This window comes from Bison bison, unplaced genomic scaffold (assembly GCF_000754665.1).
Source record: "Bison bison bison isolate TAMUID 2011002044 unplaced genomic scaffold, Bison_UMD1.0 scf7180017860443, whole genome shotgun sequence".
Lineage (NCBI taxonomy): Eukaryota > Metazoa > Chordata > Mammalia > Artiodactyla > Bovidae > Bison > Bison bison.
In genome coordinates this window covers 639,305-648,548 of record NW_011491015.1, presented here as the reverse complement: position 1 = coordinate 648,548, position 9,244 = coordinate 639,305, and the positions used below count along the sequence as shown (strand labels likewise).

The 9,244-nt window shown below is 47.8% G+C and overlaps 1 protein-coding gene across 1 annotated transcript in view; it reads right to left on the bottom strand.

Annotated features, from left to right (window-relative positions):
- The window catches only part of RGMA (repulsive guidance molecule family member a), a 49,368-nt gene that overhangs the window by 28,381 nt on the left and 11,743 nt on the right, over positions 1-9,244 (bottom strand). The window lies entirely within an intron of this gene.

Below are 9,244 nucleotides of genomic sequence, written 5' to 3'. Positions count from 1 at the left end.
CGCCCACCCCGAGGCGTGGATGCTGCGGTCCGTGCACAGGGCCCAGACGCCGGGCACTGCCAGGGCAAGGCCACCAAGGCCGCTCCTGGGAGGGCATCAGGGTGGTGACTTCCTTTAACTTGGTCACTTATTTTTCCAGGAGTAAAATGTCTCCTTCTCAAGATTCCCGAGACCTCGCAGCTGTCTTGCGGCTGTTGGGCTATTTAAAAGAGACTGGCAAGGTCCCCTGAGAAAGGTCTTTTGGATGGAACACAAATAGGCCGGAGCAAGTGTGTTTAGTCAAACTCTTTGAGCGACCCCCTCACCTCACTTCCAAGCCTACTCATCTGGTTCTTTGAAAAAGACTTCTGAGTTTTTATCCCACTCCGATGTTTCTCTTAAGCACTGCGGCAGTCGTCACTCGCTGCCGGCCGCGAAGGCCGCAGGGCTGCGTGTCTGCCTTTGGGACGCTGCCGGCCTCCAAGGGAGTGAAGATGCAGCTGAGAAAGCTCTGGGCGAGGGGAAGAGGACCCTAGATCTGTATGCAACCGGAAGCAGTCAAAGTGCTGAACCTGGCTTCCACAAAACAGGTAGGAAAGAGGACGTAACAGCTCAAGCAGCCAGGCCACGGGGCAAAAGCCAGCCGTTGTCCCCTCAGGGCAAAATGCCATGATGGCCACTGCTGGCCCTTACGATCTGGAGCACCACCATACTTCCTTCAGAAATTTAGGTCTCAGTCCAACAGGCTCTAATTATCATTACCCACTCCCCCCTCAAAAAAAAAAAAAAAAAAAAAAAAAGAAGGGATTTATTTTAAGCCCCGGTTGGCAAAATGCTAGAGGTTCGTCTAGGGAAAGGCCACCACCTCAAAATCCAGGTCTCAGATTGCATTCCTCTCAGGCCTGGCCGGACTGGGAGCCAGACCCACAATTTATTCTCTAGAATCGCAGGATGGCCTCAACACAGTGAGGCAGGCCCAGAACCAGGCTGCACAGAGGCACCTTTGAGGTCCACCAATTAACACCCTCCCCTAGATCCTGCCTTTCACAAGTTAGTTCTAAAGCTTCTCGCTAATGAGAAAGGGTCCATTAGCATTCCCAGCAGCCCCACCCCCACACAGCTGCAGCGTCTCCAGGTCAGAGAATGGGACTCGGGAACCCCGCAGGGAGGCTGAGAAGGAGGCCTGTGAGCAGGCCCTGCAGGCACTGTCCTTGCCCAAGAGTGGGGGCCTTTGGCTGCAGGACTTTGAGCCTCTACACTTCAGGGTCTTCATCTGTAAGGGGCAGGCTGATAATGTTGTCACCCCAAGACCACGACTGAATACAAACGTACAAAGCAACTGAGCAAGTCATGTGATTTTTTCTTCTGCTTCCCAATGCACATCAAAGTTGTTTACACTGTACTGTACTCTGTTAACTGGAGAAGGAAATGGCGAAACCCACTCCAGGGTTCTTGCCTGGAGAATCCCAGGGATGGCAGAGCCTGGTGGGCTGCCGTCTATGGGGTCGCACAGAGTCGGACAAGACTGAAGCAACTTAGCAGCAGCAGCAGCAGTACTCTCTTAAGTATGCTATCGTATTATGTCAAAAAGACAATATGTGTGCCAGGTGGCACTGGTGGTAAAGAACCCACCTGCCAATGCAGGAAATATAAAAGACGCAGGTTCAATCCCTGGGGTGGGAAGATCCCCTGGAGGAGGGCATGGTAACCCACCCCAGTATTCTTGCCTGGAGAGTCCCATGGACAGGGCAGCCTGGCGGGCTACAGTCCATGGGGTCACAGACACGACTGGGCGACTAAGCACTTGCATTGGTATACAGAGGTGGGAGGGAGGGCAGGATGGGGGGCACATGTACTCCTGTGGCTGATTCATGTGAATGTATGGCAAAAACTACCACAATATTGTAAAGTAATTAATCTCCAATTAAAATAAATTTTAAAAAACCAAGACAAACAAAAATACTTTGCTGCTAAAAAATGCTAACCGTTGAGTGAGCCTTCAGTGAGTCAGGAATCTTTTTGCAAGAGTAACATCAACGATCACTGATCACCTAACAAATGTATAAGTAAAGAAAAAGGTTGAAGGACTGAGCGAATTACCAAAATGAGACACAGAGACAAAGTCTGTGAAGCAAATGCTGTTGGAAAAATGGCACTGATAAACTTACTGGATGCAGGGTGGCCAAAGACCTTCAATTTTTTTTTTTGTAAGAAAGCAGTGTCTGTGAAGTGCAATAATACGAGGTGTGCCTGTACAATCCGGGAGGGACACTGGGCCGTGGGCGCGCCCCAGCATTCCTGCTGGGGCCTGGCCGCCATTTGGGGAGGAGATCCAATTCCTACAGCATAAGGGCATCATTTGGGCAGGGGATACAAAGGGCTTCCTTCTCACAAGGAGAGATGTGTGAGGCTGAATTTGGACATCGTAAAAGTAGAGATTTGGCTTTCACACAGCTAAGACTATGAAGAGAAATCCAGCCACAAATAGAGCAATATGGGGTTGTGTTGACCTTGAGGAATCTGTCTATACTGGCCAAACCAACCAGCTTATTATTGACAACTCCCCGGCTCTCTGCAAAAATAAGAAATTCTTGAAACGTAGGGTTTGGGAACTTAGCACTCCGTTTGCCATAGAAATTCACTTAACTCTGCGTGTAGCTGACTTAAGACTAACAGCTATCGTTACCTTCTGACCACCTCTGCATTTTCCCTGGAGACTTTGTCATGCTTCGGCTCCCTTTCCCTCAGTCTTGGCTCTGAAGGCAGCTCCACTGAACCATCATCCCTCCGTCTCTCCCTTTCCACCTTGGGGGGTGGTCGTGCTGTGTGATGAATGGGCAGAGGGCTCCTGGAAGGCAAGGTCTACATAAGGTTGAAGCCCTCCTGGGACAGGGATTTCTGGCTTTCCCAGCCTCTGGGGTATGAACAGGGTGTTCTCAAGTCCAGGGCCTGAGTCATCGGTCAAGAAATACATATTTAGGACTAGAACATGCTAGTCCCTGGGGGACAAAGCAATCAATAAGATAACTCCTGTCTTCTGAACTGCTGGTAGAAATAGATATTAGAGGAAGGTGAGGGGAGAAAGCAGAGGTCAGAAGTGAACAGCTGACTACCCGGGGAAGACTTGACCCAAAATCTTGCAAGGTGTCTTCAAAGATTCATTTTCAGTAAGAATGATAGCAACAGGGGCTTCCCTGGTGGCTCAGTGGTAAATAATCCACCTGCCAGTGCAGGAGACACAGGTTCGATCCTTGATTTGAGAAGATCCCACATGCCTCAGAACAATTTTAAGCCCACGGGCCACAAGGACTGAGCCCACGCTCTAGAGCCTGTGCTCTGCAACAAGAGAAGCTGCTTCAATGAGAGGCCTGTGCACCGCTACTAGAGAGCAGCCCCTGCTTGCCACCACCAGAGAAGAGGCTACGCAGCAGCAGAGACCCAGCACAGCCAAATAAATAAATACAATTTAGAAAAGAATGATAATAATAATGGCTTATGCTTCAGTGTGCTCCCACATTATGTCAGGTGCCGGCTAAGTGCGTCACATTTCTAGACACTTTACGCTAAGGCAGGTTCTATTATTATCCCCATTTTGCAGATGAGAAAACTGAGGCTGGATGAACTTAAGTACTCACCCAATTACCAGCTAATAAACTGCAGAGCCAGCCACACCAAACCCCATCCCTGACATGCTGTATGTGTCTTTCATGCCAATGAAGCAAGTCCACACTGGGCTTAAAGTCAACGCAAGACAGATAAACTTAACAATCTCTTTCAATAAGGAATAACAGACTCTGACAGGGAGGCCCATAGGCACCGGGGGCCTCCAGCCCAGTCTAGGGTGCAGCGTGGGAAGTTCTCCCAGTGTGGGTGTGTGCCAGGGGAAGATGGTGGGCAAGGGAGGAGGCACAGGGCAGGGCTTCCAGGTAGAAGGAACACCAAAGATACCATTTACCAAGGTGTGGCTTGTCTGAGGAGCTGGAAGATCTTGATGATGGCTATAGGAGAAAGAGGTGAGGCTACAGAAAGAGTACGAGCCTGGGAAAGCCTCTGCAAGGCCAGCACATGCTCTGCTAGGGTGTACATCTTTAGAAATCAGGAGCTCCACCCAAAGCCTCCTGAAGAAGAGGGATTTATTCCTTTGGTAGACCATCTCAGAGGACTTAACAATAATACATATGCCCAGGTGCCACTCAGGGCTTCCCAGGTGGTGCTAGTGGTAAAGAATCCGCATGCCAAAGCAGGAGACTTAAGAGACGCAGGTTCGATCCCTGGGTTGGGAAGATCCGCTGGAGGAGGGAATGGCAGCCCACTCCAGTGTTCTTGCCTGGAGCATCCCATGGACAGAGCAGCCTGTCAGGCTACAGTCCATAGGGTGGCAAAGAGTCAGACACGACTGAAGCGACTTAGCATGCAGGCGCCACTTGGAGCATCTGAATGTGAATCTCAGGAGGTAGAGCCTTGGGTGTCCGCATATTTAATGAGCTCTCCCAGGTGACAAATGTTAGGGACTTGTAAGTTTTAAGTTCCATCACCCTCCATCAACCTTGGGTGCACATAAGACCCAGGTTGAGTCAATCAGTTCATCCTCTTGGACTTAAAGTCCAGGAAAGACAGAGAAACCAATGATCGCTTTCACTAAAGCAGAGACTGGCATGTGACCCACGCTGACCAATCAGCACCTGTCCTGAGACTGTTGCCATGAGGAAGCACCCAGTTCTGATTTCTGATTCCTCTGTAGGATGGATCTGGGGATGGTAATCTGACAGGAAGGCAAGTGTTGATGAGTGCTGTGGGTTGAAGCTGTATCTGCAGCATTGGCATATATATATCTTTATTATTAAACTTGAATTGTGTCTGGTGAGCTTTTCAGGAACTGATGGAGATTTTCAGGGCTAACCGTCCCCACATCACTCTTTAGCGTGTGATTCTCCCTGAAGCTTTGTCTTAGCTCCTTGGAGCCACCTAAGAGCCTGTTCCAGCTATGGGAGCCAACAAAGTCCTAGTTTTGCTGAAATTGGTTTGATTTTGGGTCTTCTCATGTCTAGGCAGATTCCTGACCAACCAGGAGAAAGCTAAGGTCCAATTCTGGTCCCAGGAAGTATTTTTGCCATCCTCAGAAGTGCAGGGATGTGTTGTCAGTTCAGCTCAGTCACTCAGTTGTATCCGACTCTTTGTGACCCCATGGACTGCAGCATGCCGGGCCTCCCTGTCCTTCACCAACTTTTGGAGCTTGCCAAACTCATGTCCATCAAGTCAGTGATGCCATCAAACCATCTCATCCTCTGTTGTCCCCTTCTTCTCCTGCCTTCAATCTTTCCCAGAATCATGGTCATTTCCAAGGAGTCAGTTCTTTGCAACAGGTGGCCAAAATACTGCAGTTTCAGCTTCAGCATCAGTCCTTCCAATGAATATTTAGGACTGATTTCCTTTAGGATTGTCTGGTTGGATCTCCTTGCAGTCCAAGGGACTCTCCAGAGTCTTCTCCAACACCACAGTTCAAAAGCATCAATTCTTCGGTGCTCAACTTTCTTTATAGTCCAACTCTCACATCTATACATGACTACTGGAAAAACCATAGTTTTGACTAGACGGACCTTTGTTGGCAAAGTAATGTCTCTGCTTTTTAATATGCTGTGTAGGTTGGTCATAGCTTTTCTTCCAAGGAGCAAGCATGTTTTAATTTCATGGCTGCAGTGATTTTGGAGCCCAAGAAAATAGTCTGTCACAATCTCCATTGTTGTGTTGTCAATGGCTCTTAATCCACGGGACTTCCCAGGTGGCGCTAGTGGTAATGGATCCGCCTGCCAGTGCAGGAGGCGCGGGAAATGCGAGAGTCGAGGGTTAGATCTCTGCGTCAGAAAGATCCCCTGGAGTGGGAAATGGCACTCTTTTTTTTGGCTGGAAAAACTCATTTACTGGCAAAATTTCTTGAGCCTCCTCCACTCCTCACATTTGAGTAAATTTTCTCTGTACCACATTTTGAGGAACTCAGTTGTTTAGTGGGACCCAATCCTCTTTTGTAATTATCTCTCAAATTCCTCTATTTTAAAAAACTATTTTTAATTGGAGGATAATTACTTTTAATATTGTGTTGGTTTCTGCCCTACATCAACATGAATTGGCCACAAGTGTACATAGGTCCCCTCCGTCTTGAACCTCCCTCCCATCTCCCACCCCATGCCACCCCTCTAAGTTGTCACAGAACACCGGATCTAAGTTCCCTGCATCATACAGCTCAAATTCCTCTTTCAGACTTCAAGGGCTACACTGAGTCTGGCCATCTCAGATTTGATGAACTAGAGCTGCTCAATCTGTGCGTAACCTTTAAGGTTTTATAGACTTTTGATCATATCACCTTTCTGGCTTCATCTTTCCACGCTGACATCCTTCAAGAACGAAGCAGGCCAGCTTCTTGGGAAAGCCTTCTGTTTGGGTGATTACTCACCCTCCTACAGTTCTGAGATATTCTTCTCTAGGAGAAGGTCATAAAACTGCCAGGTTTGGGTAGAGCCCAGGGAGAGCACTATTTTTGGCTTAGTGTCCAATACCATTTCTGAATGCTTGGTCCTGCATGGCCTTTAGCAAACAAACATTTTGCAAAGACCCTCAAGATTCCTTGGGAGCTATAAACAGCCTGGACACAGTCCGTTATTTTTGTAATTTGGATTATGTTTTCCTAAGTGCATTGGATGAGGCTTGCCCCTGTGAAAGCTTAATATGCATCTTCTTGTAAACTCATAAACTGGTCCTGCAGTTAATCACCATGTGTTTGCCATCTCTCCACAGAGTCTGGAACCATTTCATCTGCAGGCCTGGAACCATTCATTCCTCCAGATGATCTATGGACATTTAAACAAAGTCTGGGAGCACTGGCAATCCTTGGGGATCCCCACTGTTTATAATTCTTCGTTTAGAAAAGTACCTGTTTATCATATTTTTTGTTTCCTATCTCTAAGGACAATTCCGATTCATGGCGATTTCCCCCTGAATTCTGGAGGAACTTACTGTTGGAAATGACCTTTGGGGTGGAACTTTGTCAGAAGGAATTTTGAACGTCTAAACATAATTCTTCCCTGTGTTTCTCCAGGCCTATTTCTACCTTCTCGAGGAATGCTAATAGATGATTGGTCCAGTTTCACGTTCTCTTTTCAGAAAGTGTGTTGTGCTTTGGCCAGTTAATTAGGACTTTACAAAGTGCCTGCTGACACTACCTTTTTAGTATCTGTTCCACCAAAGTGACTATTAAATGTGACCCTTCCTGGATGGGTGGGCTTCCTTTGTGGGCAGGAGGCCCTTGGGCGAGGGCCAGTGTGGAAGGAAAGTTGCCTTTTTTGGCCACCGAGATATGACTGCCATCTTTAATTGCCACTTCTCCCTTTCCTCCAGATGGTCCTGGGGTAGAGGGCCCCAGGCTTTCCTTGACCTGTTTGTTGCCATGACGACGCAGGAATCTCCCTGCTTCTCTTCTTCTAAAGTCTGGTTCTCACTGTCCTTACTCTGGCATCAGGAAACCTCTTTACCGTTGATTCTGGAAAGCCTTACAGTGTGTTCCCGTTTTGGCTTATCTTGTTGTTGTTGTTGTTTTTTTCCCCTTTGCTTCAGGCTTCCTTTCTCTCTGTGTGCACACGGCTTTCTTGGTTCTGAGCTCTGTCCCTCACCCCGAGGGATGCTTATTTGTACTAATTAAAACACACAGAATTTTTTTTTTTTTACACTATTTTAATGGATTTTTGAAACACACCTTTCCCTGACATTCCAATGGCTCTCTTTAGAAACTGAATGAATATTTCACCTTCACTTTGAAACCTCTCAATGGATTTAAAACACATTAGCAGATTTTATTTGCTCTTGGACATGTCTTTTGCTTGCCCGATGCCTCAGAGGGTGAAGAATCCGCCTACAATGCAAGAGACCCTGGTTCAGTCTCTGGGTTGGGAAGATGCCCTGGAGAAGGGAATAGCAACCCCCTCCAGTATTCTTGCCTGGAGAATCCCATGGACAGAGGAGCCTGGTGGGCTACGGTCCATGGGATCGCAAAGAGTTGGACACAACTGAACAACTAATACTCTTCACGTGTCTTTTAATGTCTATGATCAGGTTAGTAAGATCCCTCCACTGCTACAAGGCAGATTCTTTTAATCAGTTTTTCTGTTTCATTCATTCAACAAACATTCACTGAGTACTGGGCTCTGAGCAGGTTTTGGGGGTTCTCAGATGAGCAGCAGACAGTTCGGCACCCCCCTCCTGGAACCCTGGGGGGGCAGTCAGATGTGGAGATGAAGAATTCTAGTTTTGAGGACTCTTGAGAGTGGTGTTTGTGTGGTGTCTCAGGAGCCTCATATTTATTTCCCATTCGGTTGCCACAAATCAACTTGGGACTTAACAAGGCTGGAGAGTCTTTCAGAACTGGGGTCTCTGTCAGTAGCTTCTTTAAGGAACTGGACCACTGACTGCAGAGCAAGACATCATTAGCACCAGGTATGGTGACAGCTATGGTGACAGCTACATCACTACTGGCCTCAAGACCGCAACACCATCTGTCAAAATTCCACCTTGTGAACAAAGCACGTCGGACTGCCCCGTGGGGTGGCACCCCTGCTCAGTTCAGTTCAGTCACTCAGTCATGTCCAATTCTTTTCAACCCCATGAATCGCAGCACGACGCCAGTCCTTCCTGTCCATCACCAACTCCCGGAGTTCACTCACACTCATGTCCATCGAGTCAGTGATGTCATCCAGCCATCTCATCCTCTGGCATCCCCTTCTCCTGCCCCTAATTCCTCCCAGCATCAGAGTCTTTTCCAGTGAGTCAACTCTTCGCATGAGGTGGCCAAAGTACTGGAGTTTCAGCTTTAGCATCATTCCTTCCAAAGAAATCCCAGGGCTGATCTCCTTCAGAATGGACTGGTTGGATCTCCTTGCAGTCCAAGGGACTCTCAAGAGTCTTCTCCAACACCACAGTTCAAAAGCATCAATTCTTCGGCGCTCAACCTTCTTCACAGTCAACTCTCACATCCATACATGACCACTGGAAAAACCACAGCCTTGACTAGACGGACCTTTGTTGGCAAAGTAACGTCTCTGCTTTTCAATATGCTGTCTAGGTTGGTCATAACTTTCTTTTCAAGGAGTAAGCGTCTTTTAATTTCATGGCTGCAGTCACCATCAGCAGTGATTTTGGAGCCCAAAAAAATAAAGTCTGACACTGTTTCCACTGTTTCCCCATCTATTTCCTGTGACGTGATGGGACCGGATGCCATGAT